General features: G+C 37.2%; 1 long non-coding RNA gene across 1 annotated transcript in view; it reads right to left on the bottom strand.

Moving 5' to 3' along the window:
• Window positions 1-239: 239 nt before the first annotated feature.
• Window positions 240-14,842, bottom strand: part of LOC128776544 (uncharacterized) — a 600,603-nt gene continuing 586,000 nt past the window's right edge. The window contains exon 6 of the long non-coding RNA XR_008421686.1: window positions 240-368. This is a non-coding gene — a long non-coding RNA (uncharacterized LOC128776544). The remainder of the gene's footprint in view (window positions 369-14,842) is intronic.

Raw genomic sequence — 14,842 nt, 5'->3', positions numbered from 1 at the left:
CCCAGGACCCCTTGATGTGGAGTCACTTTAAATCAAAATATGTCAGCCAGGGGTGCCTGGGTGGCTCAGTGAGTTGAGCATCTGGCTCTTGATTTCAGCTCAGGTCATGATCCCAGGGTCATGGGATAGAGCTCTGCATCAGATTCCATGTTGAGCACAGAGCCTGCTTAAGATTCTTTCTTTCTCTACTTCTGCCCCTCCCCCATTTATGCTCTCTCTCTCTCTCTCTCTCTCTCTCTCTTTCTGTCTCTCTGTATCTCTCTGTCTCTCTCTCTCTGTCAAAAATAAAAGCAAATGTCAACCATACCAGCTACTTTCAGTGGAGAATAATTCAGACATTTGCTTGGCAAACTGGTTCACTGAAGTGCCTGTAATGATAACAAAAGAGAGAAGTCTTCTGAGATGGACTGTGAAAGTCAGAAAATTTATTTGAAGTCATAAGTTTATATGTTAAGATTGCAATAAGTTTTGAATTATATCTATACACAAGTCAGTAGTTAAAACTAAACTTACTTTTTATAAAATTAACATTTTAGAAGACTGTCATGGTTACCTAGTGCTTCTCCTACCCTACCACACACTATACCATCAACCAAGTTTGTGATCTACTTTGAGGAGTTTTATACAACAACAGGAGAATTAAAATAATTAGTGAATATTTGAAAAGCTAATGTGATGTAGCACCTACCCAATGACATTATTTTGTTTCTGCATAAGGTTTTCCCTCTTATTATTTTCCCATGCAATTAAACTTTTAACAAGACTTGACTTTGTCAAACATAGAGAAATCTAGGCACTTTCTTGGGAAGATGGCAGCGTAGGAGGACGCTGGGCTCACCACATCCTGCTGATCACTTAGATTCCACCTACACCTGCCTAAATAACCCAGAAAACCGCCAGAGGATTAGCAGAACGGATTCTCTGGAGCCAAGTGCAGAGGAGAGGCCCACGGAAGAGGGTAGGAAGGGCAGACAGGGGGTGCGCACTGCACGGACTGGCGGGAGGGAGCCAGGGCGGAGGGGCAGGGGTGGCCCGCCAGCCAAGCAGAGGCCCCGAGTCTGGCTTGCAAAAGCGGAGGGGCCAGACGGAGTGTGTTCTGACAGCAAGTGGGACTTAACATCTGGAAGGTTATAAGTTAACAGCTCTGCTCAGAGAGCAGGAAGGCTGGAGGACAATGGGAGGGAGAGTTGTTGAGCCCCTGACACAGAGCTCAGCTTGGCAGGGAACAAAGGCACTCACCAGCACCATCTCACTCACCCATCCCACTCGCCCATCCCCCAGCTGAAATCCCAAAGGGAACCAGTTCCTGCCAGGGAACTTGCTTGCACCGCACAAACACCTAATGCTGTGCTTCTGGGATCCATCCCTCTGGCGGCGGGTCTGACTCCCCCTCCTGGTGCCGCAGGGCTCCTCCTGAAGCAGATCACCAAAGGATAAGCGAGCTGAGACTGCCCCTCACGCCCCTGTGCACCTTGCCGAACCACCCTGGCTAATACACCAGATCCCCAGCAACACAAGCCTGGCAGTGTGCAAGTAGCCAAGATGGGCCACGCCACCCCACACTGAATCCTGCCCCTAGGAGAGGGGAAGAGAAGGAACACACCAGTCGGACTGTGGCCCCAGTGGTGGGCTGGGGGCAGACATCAGGTCTGACTGCGGCCCCGCCCACCAATGCAAGTTATTCAAGACAGCACAGGGGAAGTGCCCTGCAGGTCCGCACCACTCCAGGGACTATCCAAAATGACCAAACAGAAGAATTCCCCTCAGAAAAACGTCCCGGAAATAACGACAACTAACGAACTGATCAAAAATGATTTAAACAATATAACAGAAAGTGAATTTAGAATAATAGTCATAAAATTGATCGCTGGGCTTGAAAACAGTATAAAGGACAGCAGAGAATCTATTGCTACAGAGATCAAGGGACTAAGGAACAGCCAGGAGGAGCTAAAAAATGCTATTAATGAGCTGCAAATTAAAATGGAGACAACCACGGCCCGGATTGAAGAGGCAGAGGACAGTTTGCTTTAACTAGAAGATAAAATTATGGAAAAAGAAGCTGAGAAAAAGAGAGATAAAAAAATCCAAGAGTATGAGGGGAAAATTAGAGAACTAAGTGATGCACTAAAGAGAAATAATCTACGCATAATTGGTATTCCAGAGGAGGAAGAGAGAGGGAAAGGTGCTGAAGGTGTACTTGAAGAAATAATAGCTAAGAACTTCCCTGAACTGGGGAAGGAAAAAAGGCATTGAAATCCAAGAGGCACAGAGAACTCCCTTCAGACGTAACTTGAATCGATCTTCTGCATGACATATCATAGTCAAACTGGCAAAACACAAGGAAAAAGAGAAAATTCTGAAAGCAGCTAGGGATAAACGTGCTCTAACATATAAAGGGAGACTGATAAGACTCATCATGGATCTCTCTACTGAAACTTGGCAGGCCAGAAAGGAATGGCAGGAAATCTTCAAAGTGATGAACAGAAAAAATATGCAGCCTAGAATCCTTTATCCAACAAGTCTGTCATTTAGAATAGAAGGAGAGATAAAGGTCTTCCCAAACAAACAAAAACTGAAGGAATTCATCAGCACTAAACCAGTCCTACAAGAGATCCTAAGGGGGATCCTGTGAGACAAAGTACCAGAGACATCGCTATAAGCATTAAACCTACAGACATCACAATGACTCTAAAACCATATCTTTCTATAATAACACTGAACATAAATGGACTAAATGTGCCAACCAAAAGACATAGGGTATCAGAATGGATAAAAAAACAAGACCCATCTATTTGCTGTCTACAAGAGACTCATTTTAGACCTGAGGACACCTTCAGATTGAAAGTGAGGGGATGGAAAGTTAGGGGGAACTATTTATCATGCTACTGGAAGTCAAAAGAAAGCTGGAGTAGCCATACTTTTATCAGACAAACTAGACTTTAAATTAAAGGCTGTAACAAGAGATGAAGAAGAGCATTATATAATAATTACAAGGTCTATCCATCAGGAAGAGCTAACAATTATAAATGTCTATGTGCTGAATACAGGTGCCCCCAAATATATAAAACAATTACTCACAAATATAGGCAACCTTATTGATAAGAATGTGGTAATTGCAGGGGACTTTAACACTCCACTTACAGAAATGGATAGATCATCTAGACACATGGTCAATAAAGAAACAAGGGCCCTGAATGATACATTGGATCAGATGGACTTGAGAGATATATTTAGAACTCTGCATCCCAAAGCAACAGAATATACTTTCTTCTCGAGTGCACATGGAACATTCTCCAAGATAGATCATATACTGGGTCACAAAACAGCCCTTCATAAGTATACAAGAATTGAAATTATACCATGCATACGTTCAGACCACAATGCTATGAAGCTTGAAATCAACCACAAGAAAAAGTCTGGAAAACCTCCAAAAGCATGGAGGTTAAAGAACACCCTACTAAAGAATGAATGGGTCAACCAGGCAATTAGAGAAGAAATTAAAAAATATATGAAAACAAATGAAAATGAAAATACAACAATCCAAACGCTTTGGGATGCAGCGAAGGCAGTCCTGGGGGGAAAATACATCGCAATCCAGGCCTATCTCAAGAAACAAGAAAAATCCCAAATACAAAATCTAACAGCACACCTAAAGGAAATAGAAGCAGAACAGCAAAGATGGCCTAAACCCAGAAGAAGAAGAGAAATAATAAAGATCAGAGCATAAATACACAATATAGAATCTAAAAAAACTGTAGAGCAGATCAATGAAACCAAGAGTTGGTTTTTTGAAAAAATAAACACAATTGATAAACCACTAGCCAGGCTTCTCAAAAGAAAAGGGAGATGACACAAATAGATAAAATCATGAATGAAAATGGAATGATTACAACCAATCCCTCAGAGATACAAGCAATTATCAGGGAATACTATGAAAAATTTTATGCCAACAAACTGGACAACCTGGAAGAAATGCACAAATTCCTAAACACCCACACACTTCCAAAACTCAATCAGGAGGAAATAGAAAGCTTGAACAGACCCATAACCAGCGAAGAAACTGAATCTGTTATCAAAAATCTCCCAACAAGTAAGAGTCCAGGACCAGATGGCTTCCCAGGGGAGTTCTACCAGACGTTTAAAGCAGAGATAATACCTATCTTTCTCAAGCTATTCCAAAAAATAGAAAGGGAAGGAAACCTTCCAGACTCATTCTATGAAGCCAGTATTACTTTGATTCCTAAACCAGACAGAGACCCAGTAAAAAAAGAGAACTACAGGCCAATATCCCTGATGAATATGGATGCAAAAATTCTCAATAAGATACTAGCAAATTGAATTCAACAGCATATAAAAAGAATTATTCACCATGATCAAGTGGGATTCATTCCTGGGATGCAGGGCTGGTTCAACATTCGCAAATCAATCAACGTGATACATCACATTAATAAAAGAAAAGATAAGAACCATATGATCCTGTCAATCGATGCAGAAAAGGTCTTTGACAAAATTCAGCGACTTTCTTAATAAAAACCCTTGAGAAAGTCGGGATAGAAGGAACATACTTAAACATCATAAAAGCCATTTATGAAAAGCCTACAGCTAACATCATCCTCAATGGGGAAAAACTGAGAGCTTTTTCCCTGAGATCAGGAAAACGACAGGGATGTCCACTCTCACTGCTGTAGTTTAAAATAGTGTTGGAAGTTCTAGCATCAGCAGACAACAAGAGGAAATCAAAGGCATCAAAATTGGCAAAGATGAAGTTAAGCTTAACTTTTTGCAGATGACATGATATTATACATGGAAAACCCGACAGACTCCACCAAAAGTCTGCTAGAACTGATACATGAATTCAGCAAAGTTGCAGGATACAAAATCAATGTACAGAAATCAGTTGCATTCTTATACACTAACAATGAAGCAACAGAAAGGCAAATAAAGAAACTGATCCCATTCACAATTGCACCAAGAAGCATAAAATACCTAGGAATAAATCTAACCAAAGATGTAAAAGATCTGTATGCTGAAAACTATAGAACGCTTATGAAGGTAATTGAAGAAGATATAAAGAAATGGAAAGACATTCCCTGCTCATGGATTGGAAGAATATTGTCAAAATGTCAATACTACCCAAAGCTATCTACACACTCAATGCAATCCCAATCAAAACTGCACCAGCATTCTTCTCGAAGCTAGAACAAGCAATCCTAAAATTAATATGGAACCACAAAAGGCCCCGAATAGCCAAAGTAATTTTGAAGAAGACCAAAGCAGGAGGCATCACAATCCCAGACTATAGCCTCTACTACAAAGCTGTAATCAACAAGACAGCATGGTATTGGCACAAAAACAGACACATAGACCCATGGAATAGAATAGAAACCCCAGAACTAGACCCACAAACGTATGGTCAACTAATCTTTGACAAAGCAGGAAAGAACATCTAACGGAAAAAAAACAGTCTCTTTAACAAATGGTGCTGGGAGAACTGGACAGTAACATGCAGAAGGTTGAAACTAGACCACTTTCTCACACCATTCACAAAAACAAACTCAAAATGGATAAAGGACCTGAATGTGAGACAGGAAACCATCAATACCCTAGATGAGAATGCAGAAAAGACCTTTCTTACCTCAGTCGTAGCAATTTCTTACTTGACACATCCCCAAAGGCAAGGGAATTAAAAGCAAAAATGAATTACTGGGACCTTATGAAGATAAAAAGCTTCTGCACAACAAAGGAAACAACCAACAAAACTAAAAGGCAACCAACAGAATGGGAAAAGATATTTGCAAATGACATATTGGACAAAGGGCTAGTATCCAAAATCTATAAAGAACTCACCAAACTCCACACCCGAAAAACAAATAACCCAGTGAAGAAATGGGCAGAAAGCATGAATAGACACTTCTCAAAAAAAGACATCCGGATGGCCAAGAGGCACATGAAAAGATGCTCAACGTCGCTCCTCATCAGGGAAATACAAATCAAAACCACACTCAGATATCACCTCACGCCAGTCAGAGTGGCTAAAATGAACAAATCAGGAGACTATAGATGCTGGAGAGGATGTGGAGAAACGGGAAGCCTCTTGCACTGTTGGTGGGAATGCAAATTGGTGCAGCCACTCTGGAAAACAGTGTGAAGTTCCTCAAAAATTAAAAATAGACCTACCCTATGACCCAGCAGTAGCACTGCTAGGAATTTACCCAAGGGATACAGGAGTACTGATGCATAGGGGCACTTGTACCCCAATGTTTATAGCAGCACTCTCAACAATAGCCAAATTATGGAAAGAGCCTAAATGTCCATCAACTGATGAATGGATAAAGAAATTGTGGTTTATATACACAATGGAGTACTACGTGGCAATGAGAAAGAATGAAATATGGCCCTTTGTAGCAACGTGGATGGAACTGGAGAGAGTTATGCTAAGTGAAATAAGCCATACAGAGAAAGACAGATACCATATGTTTTAACTCTTATGTGGATCCTGAGAAACTTAACAGGAACCCATGGGGGAGGGAAGTAAAAAAAAAGAGGTTAGAGTGGGAGACAGCCAAAGCATAAGAGACTCTTAAAAACTGAGAACAAACTGAGGGTTGATGAGTGGTGGGATGGAGGGGATGGTGGGTGATGGGTATTGAGGAGGGCACTTTTTGGGATGAGCACTGGGTGTTGTATGGAAACCAATCTGACAATAAATTTCATATATTGAAAAAACATAGAGAAATCTAAATAATTTAGTTTAGGCATGCATGGGTGGCTCAGTTGGTTAGCCATCCAACTCTTGATATCAGCTCAGGTCATTATCTCATGGTTTGTGAGACCAATATCTGCTTCGTGTTCCATGCTGACAATGTGGACCCTGTTTGGGATTCTCGCTCTACCTGTTTCTCTGCCCCTCCTGCTCTTGCTGCCTCTCTCAAAGTAAATAAACACATAAAAATAAAAATTCAGTTTAAATCATGAAACAGTAAAATAATCTATATATATATCAGTATTGAGAATAGTCTAACTACCTAATGCCCTTAGAATGAAGAATAGCTTACTTCTTCAACAATTTTGTAGAAATCTTGTCTTTTTCATATTATTATAAATAGTGGATAAAGGCATTGCTGAATTAAAAAAAAATCATTCAATAATCTCCGAATAGAAGTCTAAACCAAACATAGAAAATAGGTCAACCAAAATAACAAGTTCAGAATATTAAAGCAGTAGCATTCAGTGCTGCTTTTATATATGACTGAACTATACATATATAGCCATTTTCAACAACCAGTTGTAAAACTGTTAGCATAAGGAACTGAGCCAGGAGAAATAAATTAAAACTTTTATATAGTCCAAGAAGTTGAAAGATGCAAAATTCCACAAAAGCCATTTCCAGTGATGTCTTAATTGTTGGAAAACAAAGAAATGGCCTTCTTAAGTTAACTTGTGAGAAGGGTGGGAGACTCTCTTTATATCCTATTCAAGAAGGATGTACTACAGAATTCTTTAAATTAATCAAGACTATGAAAAGATAGTGGGGGGAAAGTCTCTGCTTCACAATGCTTTATAAAAATGTTATATAAGATGTATATTGGGTCATCACTCTAAAATGTCTCCAATAATTTATAGAGACATACTGGTGAGTGGAGTGTTTACAGAAAAGGTTGGCTCCAGATGAGGATGGAGAAGAGATGCTTGCTTGAATTGGAGAGATTTGGGAAGTTCCTGGCTGTACCCAAATCAGTTTGCAAATAGTCTCAGCAAGGATGAAAGAATGAACACAGTGGTAAGGGCAAGATGTTCACAGAAGAAGGGTTTTATTCCAGCCCAGGAAAAGAAATACAATGTCAGTGTTTGTCAGTAAATTAAATTGATTTTGCAAACTAAGCTCAAGTTTGATGTTTGATATATCCACTATATAGTATTTTGATTTCTTAATAGAATTCAATGTTGTCCCATATTTTAACTATTCCTAGGAATGCTATGAAAAGGAAATACATATTGGACACGACTTATGTTATTTCCTGCTTTCACACCTGGTTTGTTAGTATTGTTTTAAAAGGTACCATTCTTGAAGAGAATCAAAAGCCTACAACACTCTGAGTCTTATGTTTTTAAATTAGTGAAATGCTTACAAAGTCAAATGAATTTTCTTGTTATGTTGCCTACTTCAGCAAAGATATTCAGTAGTAGGAGAAGCCTGGATGTCCATGATCACAAAATATGAAGTGACACAAGGAAAAGAAAGAAAAGTACAATAGTATAAGTGTTCTGTCAGGTACAGAGTTCAATTTAAGCTAGTTTTCAGCAAAATGCAATGGACAGGATACATAATTTTAAAAAATATATTCCATAATTCATCTGGAATTTCTATGGCACTGGATCCAGGAGTTTGTAAGATGTCATTCACAGTTCAGTTTCTCTACCAATCAAGCCCATTTTCATCAGGCAATGGGCAAGTCATTGATTGAAACTCAAGATATATAAGACAGATATATACTTACAGCTTTGCAATATTTGTGATGAAAGTCAGTCTTATAAGCAAGACTTTCACAATGGCTAAAAAAAAAAAAAAAAAAAAAAAAAGGCCTCCCTGGATTCAGGAGCCCATACCTGAAACACTTTGTAGAAAATCAGCACCTTTATAAGAATGAGGAGTTTGTTTCTTAGCAGCAGGAAAATAAAAGAACTTAGACCCTGAGAATATTACCCTGGCCCACAAAAGGAATTTTTTCTGAACTTCATAAAGGAGGGGTCAGGTAGAACAGAGTTTTTTATCTGAGTGTAAAGAGGATTATAAGTGTTGTGGGATGGTAGGTGGTATTCCAAAAATGTAAATCAAGTGGCCAAGAATGTGTTTTAATATTTTTAATAGCCCTAGGCTTTATAATAAATTTTTGTAGGGTGAGAAGGGTTTTGTGTTGTTTTTTTTTTTAAATATATATGAGACTTTTCTCTTTAAAACCAGTCACTGTAATTTAATACTTAATGACTATGGGCTATAAGTAGTATGGTTTACAATTTAATTGATTATTTTTCATGTCCTTTGGGGAATGTATTTTCAATTATTAACAGTGTAAAATATTGCCTATTCTTCCTCTCATTAACACATTCCATCAAAAATGGAAAATGGAGACTCCTGTTAAAGTCCAATGTGATAAATTGACATTTTTCTTGCCAATTCTTTCCATAGTCGGGATACCAGAATTTTTAGAACCTGTTTAAAATGTAAATACTTAAATTAATAATTTTGAGATACAAAGAGTTAACATTTATATCTTCATGAAATCCAAATCATTCCAATGTTCTAAAAGAAATCTTTTGGAGAATTTCTATATTACCCATAATATTACACTTAGTAGATATACATGACTTTCAATAATCCACTAAAATTTTTACTCCTTATAATTCATATGAGAAATTAAAAGAGCATTACATAATCATCAAAGTGCTTTTCAAATATAAACCAATATGAAAATTAAATGTTTTTAAATTGTATTTTCAAGTCATTTTTCAGTTTTACAAATACATGTTGAGTCCAGCTAAGTTCAAAAGTCATAATCTTTGTTTAGTTCAAAGTTTTGCTAAATGTTCATGTTCTAACACATGAATTAATTCAAAATTCAAAATTAACACATACGTATTTAATGTTGATTTGTTTAAAGTTATGCATCTTTCCACAATTGCCTGATTTCAAATACCTAAGAAGTTAGATCGATTTATAAAATGAATGTTAAAATTAGATATTTTTTGATATGAGTTTACATGGTCCACCAGGGAAAAGAAGAATAAAGTATATTAATATTGTAGAGATTATGTCATCATGTCTCTACCAAGTCCTGTTGCTATGTAAAACTCTACAATAGTGTCCATAATTTCATTTGGCTCCCTTTTCAACTAAAATGGCAGTTCTTCCTCCTTGGTATATTTCCTTTGTCACAAATCTTTATATTTTTTCTTGAAAATAAAACTTCTTTTGGTTTGGCTTTGTGGAATTCAGGAAATCTAAAAGTCAGATTAAAAATGTTAACTAAAAACCAAAAAAATACCCTGTAACTTTAAGGGTACAGAATTTATTGTACCCATGATATTATTTGTCCATTAGAATTCATTTTCTCTGAAGCAATAAAAAGCTTTTCTGCTTTTTCTGAAGACACATGTCTAGAGATATATATGTTAACCAGAGAACTGTTTTCTCTAATTTTTTTTCTTTAAAATTAGTAGTCTAACTGATTATTTTTTCTAAATGAACTCAAAACTGTCTGACTTATGACTCCAATTGCAACCTGTTTTAAATAATTTCTTGACTACACAGGTTTATAGTTGAATCAGTGAAGGACATTGCATGTAAGATTCATGTTTGCTGGCGTGTTTCTCCTTAATGTTTTTGGATTTCACATTCAGCAAACTGAGAAGGACTACTAATACCATAATTTAGACTTGAGAACTGTGAAATATAATGCAGAGTTTTATTTTATTTTTTTGTTTTGATTTTGACCCCAGGTACTTAGCAGTCATAACCTTGAGTATAATGAAATATATAAAACAAAAATTCAAGTCTTGAGAGGGAAAAAGAAGAAGACAGAGCCTGAATAAAACGCTTGCTGTCATAGTTTAGATCAAATTTCAGAAAGCAATGTGAACACAGTCCTATGTACGTTTCATTCAAGGAACTTGAAAACAGAATCAGTCACTGCAGACTAAGTATAATTGATTCACTCATTCATCTATTCAATCATTCCTTTATTCAACAGGTAAATTATTCAGTGCTATGAAGTGCCTGGTTCTATGCTAGGCAATATATACAGCAGTGGGAAAGAGATGTGTCTGCTATCCAGGAGTTTAAAGTCTAATAAAAGAAATAGATATTAAACAAATAATGCTACAAATAAGTATACAATTACAATTGTGAGATATACTGTGAGGGGAAATGTTGACTGCTATTAAAGAACACAGACAGGAACATAAACAATTTGCTTATTCTTTGACTAACAGACCAAGGAAGGTCACCCCAAGGAAGCAGCATTTAAGCCAGGGCATGATAGGAAAGTAGAAGAGGAAAAATATAGTTGGTCACATATAGACCAACTCTTAAAAAAGCCCTACAGCATAAGAAGCTTAAAATCTTTAAACAACTTCAAAAAGTTAAGTGGAATACCAACATGCAGAGTACAGGGTATGGGAGGTTGAAGGTAATGCAAAAAACTAAACCTGGAGAGAAAGAGAAAAAGTGAAAGGGGGGGGCATCAAATTATGCACAACCTTACAGGACCTGTTAAAGATTTTGAGCATTATTCTAAGAGTCAAAAGTAACTATTGCCCTATTTTCACAGGGGATGAGGAGATTTGCATTTGAGCTAAATTATTCTGTTTGTTCTTCAGAGAATGGGTTATAGACAGGAATTGTGAAGAAGGAGAAGAAGGAGAAGAAGAAGAAGGAGAAGAAGAAGAAGAAGAAGAAGAAGAAGAAGAAGAAGAAGAAGAAGAGGAAGAAGAAGAAAGAAGAACAGAAGGAGAAGGATAAAGACTAATTAGAAAACTTCTGGGGGTGCCTCACTGGCTCAGAAGAGCATGTGACTCTTGATCTCAGCGTCATGAGTTTGAACCCCACATTGGGCGCAGATTACTTAAAAAGAAGGAAAGAAAGAAAGAAAGAAAGAAAGAAAGAAAGAAAGAAAGAAAGAAAGAAAGAAAGAAAAGAAAGAAATCTTCTGTAGTACTCAGGCAATAAATAACAATAGCCAAGACTAATAATATCAGCAGAAAGAAGAAATGTGAGACACATTATGGATGTAGACTTTTCAGGACTTGCTAACTTAGTAGACATGAGGAAAAAAGAAAATAAGTCCAAGATTGAAGCCATCCCAGTACAAACGAAGGCACAGAAAAACCTTGGATTGTGAGTTACTTGTTTTGCGAGTGTTCCCCAAAATGAGCAAACATTTCTAATAAATTTTAACTTGATAAACAAGCGATTTCTCAAGCCACCCAGGCTATGGTACTTTGCTACAGCAGTCTGAATTGTCCAAGGCAGAGATGCTTATGAGACAACCAATAAGAGAATTTGGGTAGGGGGTCAGTAGAATAAGGTGTATGGTAATCAAAAACAAGTTTGTGCTGCTGTTGTAAACATACAAGTTGTAAAAGCCACACCTGTGGATGTAATCATCTAGGATTCTCCAGGACCAGCAAAGGGAACAAATGTACTGTACCTGCTGTCACCTTGATTTGGGCCCAGTGAAACCCATTTTGGATTTCTGACTTCAAGATCTATAAGATAATACATTTGTGTTTTTGAGGCCACTATATTTGTAGTAATTTGTTACAGCAGCAGTAGGAAACTAATGCAATCCCAGTTACCATAAATACAACAGAAGTTTATCCCTCTCTTCACCCTATAAGCAGAGGGAGGATATAGGTGTGAGAAGATAGATAGTGTTGTGAATAACATAAACAACAACAAAAGATACGGTTTACTGACTATAAAACATAAAACAGTTTTGTATCTCACTATCTAACAGCAATTTTATAATGTTTATTACATCAACTATACACGCAAAAACATATATACACACATTTCTACCTTTCTAAAAAACATTCTGAACCAACTGTAACATCTTATTTGTTCTCTCATTAATTCATAAGTTGAATATTTGATGAGTATTCATTTTATATTTGTATTAGAGTTATATATATATTTTAACCATTTTGAAAGTATACTTTAACAGAAGAAAAGTCATTAAAGCAGTCTCAGGAAAAAAAGCTATAGAAATAATAGCAGAGAGAGAATGGTGTCATGCAAGCCAGAGGATAATAACTATAAGAAGTATAAGAAGTATGTGCAAAAACAGCAAGCAGGTTGAGGATTGGGATGACTGATTGGGATATAACTAGCAGGAAGAGGGAAGTATTAGTCAATAAGGCTTAAAATAATTAAATGAATTAAAAAATCAGTGGGAGATAAGAAAAGGAGACAGAAGAACCACAGATTCTTTTCTTTTCTTTTGTTTTAATGTTTATTTATTTTTGAGGGGGGGTGGGGACAGAGAGACAGGGAGACAGAGATCCCAAGAAGGCTCCACACTGTGAGCACAGCCCAATGTGGGGCTCAAACCTACTAACCATGAGATCATGACCTGAGTAGAATTAAAGAGTTGGTTGCTAAACTGACTGAGCCACCCAGGCGCCCCATACCAGTAATTCTTATACGGATTAGGGTAATGATGGGTAGCTAGTGAAGAAAACAGCACTGTGAGAAATAGTCTCTTCAGGGTAATAAGGAAGGAGCTAGCAAAGAGGAAAAAGATGACAGTTCAAATTACAGGAACTAGGAGAGGGAGGAAAATTGCTGAAGAAAAGTCCTAAGAACATGCTTAAAGCACAGCTGAAGAAACTTCCTTGTGAAAGAAAAAGAAACTGTCTTCCACGTCACTAGAAAGGAAAGAGAGAGATAAACTGGAGGTTTTAGAGTGATTTTACACTCAATAAAACTTGTTTCCTTATTGGCTTCTGAAACAAGATTTGACCTAGGACTGTGGTAATAAAAAGACTCAAGCTAGGAATGGGTGAGGATTTTAATAGAAAATATAAAAAATACAAAGAAAGGTCAGTAAAATAACCATTAACCATCACTGGGGAAGAAAACTGGGGTTGAAAATCTGTATTAAAATCAGACTAATCTGGTTCTCTCTCATATTCTCACATCTTCTCTTCAACATCTCATAAACATACAATGGTCTTCAGCATCTACTTATTTCTAATGTTTATTCAAGGTCAGATGTTCAATCTTTTAGTTTTTTGTTTGTTTTTAGAATTTATCTTTTAGAGAAGTTTTGGCTCATAGTATATTGAGCAGAAGGAGAGATTTCTCATACACTCCCTACCCTGACACATGCATAGCCTCCCTCATTATAACATGTATATACTCTGGTAGATATATGGCATTATAAATTTGTCCAAACGAATTGAATATAAACCAAGGGTGAAATTTAATGGAAACCATAGACTTTGGGAGATAATGATGTGTTAATGTGTAGGCTCATTAATTTTAACAAAGGCTTTAGCTTTTTAAAGGCAAATTATTTCTAAAATTCACCAACAGACCATGGGAATCTGTCACTGCTTCCTCACTCCAGACCTACTGAACCAGAAGCATCAAACCAGAGGGCCTGAGAAGTACCAGATAGGTCTTTGATAAGACAATTAAGAGAAACACATTCTGCCCCACCAGGATTTTGTAAGAGTCCCAAACTTCCTTGCAACATATCTTGAAATGTCTAAGAAGGTCAGAATTCTAAAACTGAAAATATTTCCCGCAGTTATAAATTCTCATATACCACAAAAGCCTAAAAGGAAAATTTGGTCATCTATAACAATGTCACTCCTAGAGGCAGTGCCTAAGGTTCTTTAGCAGTTAGTAAACAGAACAGCAGTCCTGGAGAGTCCTCACTCTCCATTTCCTTTTTCTTTATCATGGGCTGTGGCACAAACTCACAGAGTCCACCCCTGTGATCAGGTAGGTACTGTAGTCATAGCAATTGTGTTATACTAAGTGAGGTAAGCCAGGAAAAGATAAGTACTGTATAATATCACTTACATGTGGAATTCAAAAAGCCCAACTTATAAAAACAGAGAGTAAAATGGTGGTTATTAGGGGCTCTGGGAGGGAGGATAGTACAAATACTGTTTAAGGGCATGAACTTACAAGGAGTAGTGAATAAGTCAAGAGATCTAATGAACGGTATAGCAAATATACACAATATTGTATTATAATCATCAAACTTGTTAAGAGACTAGAACTTAACTAGTCCAACCATTAAAAAACAATAATTTTCTGACAAGATAGAAG

The sequence above is a fragment of the Panthera pardus genome, unplaced genomic scaffold (genome assembly GCF_024362965.1).
Source record: "Panthera pardus isolate Hobbes unplaced genomic scaffold, ASM2436296v1 HiC_scaffold_13, whole genome shotgun sequence".
In the NCBI taxonomy this organism is placed as follows: domain Eukaryota; kingdom Metazoa; phylum Chordata; class Mammalia; order Carnivora; family Felidae; genus Panthera; species Panthera pardus.
The sequence above is the reverse complement of the archived record's forward strand: the minus strand, read 5'-3'. Positions and strand labels throughout refer to the sequence as shown.